Raw genomic sequence first — 3,353 nt, 5'->3', positions numbered from 1 at the left:
GAGAATACTTTCAAAAATTTGGCTGTGTAAGTATTGTTTTTCTTGTTTCTTTCTCTTCAATGTTGTACGGTGATGTGGATTATAAGATTCATATAGCTGGTGCTTGGACATATCCTATAATATGGAAGGAAGGTCCAAAAAAGAGGGAGATGTGATTCCAGAATGAATGGTGGACACAGTTTTAAAACATCAGAGTATTAAGGATGTGAGGGCTTAAGAAATTTGGCTAGTGTCAAAATTTAGCCTGATGAAGGAAGACAAAATCTGGTGCATTCTGGCATCCTTAGATGCTATGGAGAGAAACAGAGAAGCCACCTTCTTTTTAATCTCAGAAGGTAATAAGTATCTCTAAGTGAATTTAAAGAGTGAGCAGGAGGACACAAACAATAGTTTCTATGCCATTGACAATCCAGTGCTCTGAATGCAATATTACTACTGAGCATTACAAGAATACTCATAATTCTAGCATAGTGCTATGTCCACTCTAGGTATCTCAATACTGACCCAGACTTGGCAACTTGGTTTCTAAGGCAACCTTGATGACATGCTGTCCTGGTTAACCAGAGATGACAGTGCTTCCCACTGTTAGCACTGCTAACCTGTGAATTACTTTTCCTGTAGAGATGATGATTTTGTATGCTCTTTGGCACCGCTTTCACACTTTTTTTTTTTTTAGAAAGCCAGCAGGGTTAAATTTGTATTTGTGACTTTGAAACAGAATGAAACTAATGCTATCCAACCTTGACCTTGATTTTAACTTTCATGGTTATGGAGCCAGCCAGTCCAGTAAATTGGAGGTTCTCCCTATTCTGAAAGCAAATGTGAAATAACAATTTGGACCATTACGTGGAGAGAAATTTTGTCATATAAATAACTAAATTCAATACTGAAGTTAAATTGTTATAATCCTTAACTGATAATGAAAGTATTAACTGCTAGCTGCATTTATAGCTATTCTTTCATGTTGCTAATCAAAAAGTGAAAACAATAATTCTAGCTTTAAACTGTCTCTTATTGGCTTTGAAATCTCATTTTTGCCTTTGGACTCTGTAAGATATACCCCCCAAACTCCAGTCTTGATTGTCTTCCTACTAATTTGGTACTGGAGGAGTGAGTTATATGACTCATATCTTCCAAATTCTCCAGAAGCCATAGAAAATGATCTTTTCAAATACCATTACATGGTCTATTGTCAAAACTTCTACCATGGAAATGAGCAGAATATGCTTGGAGTATTAGAGGACATGGGACAGTAGTATTTTAAGGGCTAGTAGAAGGCATCCAGTATCTTCTCTCCCTAAATATATGAACAACTGGAGGCCTGAAGAAATCCAGGAACTTGCAGAGAGTCACACATTTAGTCTTAAAACTGGAACTAAAGCCTAGGCTCCCTATTCCCCATTGCCATGGATGTTTCCCCCTCACCAGCCAAGAGTCTCACTCCTTTTTGGATCTTGGATGCTGATTAGGGTTAATGGGCTGGAAAAGGGTGTACCGAGATAGGGTAAAATTCAGTGGCAGCATACAAAAGCTGAGAGAGAGGAAAAGGAGTTACATTTTCCCCCAAAGACCCCAAAATAGCCCTGGGAACCGAGAGAATCCAGACATTATTGGATATTAAGTTACTATGGAATCTGTATTATATCTTTTTAAAAATTAAACATATTTAGCCTTATTTTAGTGTTTACTCCTAAGGATTCAGAAAGAACTAAATGAAAACATTGATCAGTTACAAGCACTATTCCAAGAATGCCTAAAAATGTTCACTTGCCTTCCCCATTACTATGCATGAAAAGAGGAAAATTACAATGCTATAATCTTTATAGCTTACATTTTAGAAATTCATATAATTCATAATGATGGAGGAAAAGCCTCCTGTCACCTGACCTTATTGTAATCATTTATAAGCATTTAATAATAATGAGTTACTTCTGCAGTAGAAGATAAAGAGGTTTATAAACTTAATTGATTTTCTTGAGCTCCCAGTTTCCCAGAACAATCTCTTAAATCTTATGTGTGTAGTAAGTTCTCGAACTTTGTCCAGATATTCAGAATGAAGAACAAATCAACCTTTTTTGATCCTGAGGAAATAGTTGTTGAATTTATTCAAAACTCAAATGTTTACTAATTCACCCAATACATTATTTTGTATTAAGTAGAGCAGAGGGTTTGGGCTAGGGGATTGTTGGAGTAAGTGAGTTTGTTCATTGTGACTTGGAAGAAGTATGGATTTACTTTTAATTACTTATTGTGTTAGTTTTACATTGCTGTGATAAAATACCTGAGAAAAATAACTGAAAGGAGGAAAATTTTATTTTAGCTCATGGTTTCAGAGATTTCAGTCCATGATCAGGAAGATTCATTGCTTTGGGCCTGAGGCAAGGCAAAGCATCATGGTGATGGGCATGGTGGAACAAAGCAGCTCGTGTCATGGTAGTCAGGAAACAGAGTGGAGGAGAAAGGGACCAGGGACAAGACATAGTCCCCAAGGACCTGCTACCTTCAACTAGGTCCTCTGTCCTACAGTTTCCATCACCTCCCAATAATTTGTTCAGCTACGAATCCATTAATGGATCAATCCACTGATGAGGGTAGAGCCCTCATGATCCAATCATTTACCAAAAGCCCTACCTCTGACCATTGCTGCATTGAGAACAAAGTCTTCAACACATGAGCCTTTGGAGGACATTCCAGATCCAAACTACAACATTACTTCAGGCTCCATTGAAACATGCTTCCTTGAGCAAAAAAGCTGCCTAAAATGGATCACCAAATGTGTATGGAGGTTGAAAGGGTTAGTGGTGGGGCGTTGGAGGAAAGAGTTTGATAAAAAAGGGAAGCCATATTCTACTGAAGTTGCCTTCTTTGTGATTCCAGATCACAAACATATCCTAATGGATGGACACACCTATTCCCTTCAGAACAAAGAAGCTTGAGTCCCATTAAATCCCAGGAAGAGCTCTTTGCTCAGTAATGCCTGTTTCTGTGTGCAAGAGGTACCCAGCCACACTTCCTGAAGAACAACAGCATTTTATAAGAAAATGACATCACATGCTAACAATTCAATGTGAGAACTTTTTGCATTCCTCCAAGTCCTCATTGTATTAATAACATGTTTTGGCCCCTTCTACCCCAAGTCTATAAGAGTATAGCCTTGTTTCTTTAATTCAATGGTAAATGTGATTTGAAATGTCTCATTCACTAAGGTTATTCTGTGTCCTCAAATACCAAAACATCTTATCACATGGTAGAGGGACTATTTTAAATTGGATGACTATGGTGAACATAGAGCTGCACCAACCTGTTGTCCCTGAAAGGGAAAGATTTGTTGCCTCAGTTGTCAACCCCTTCAG

This window comes from Marmota monax, unplaced genomic scaffold (genome assembly GCF_021218885.2).
Source record: "Marmota monax isolate L192 unplaced genomic scaffold, Marmota_monax_Labrador192_F-V1.1 WCK01_AAM20220418_F8-fsc00182, whole genome shotgun sequence".
Taxonomy (NCBI): domain Eukaryota; kingdom Metazoa; phylum Chordata; class Mammalia; order Rodentia; family Sciuridae; genus Marmota; species Marmota monax.
This window is presented reverse-complemented; position numbering follows the sequence as displayed.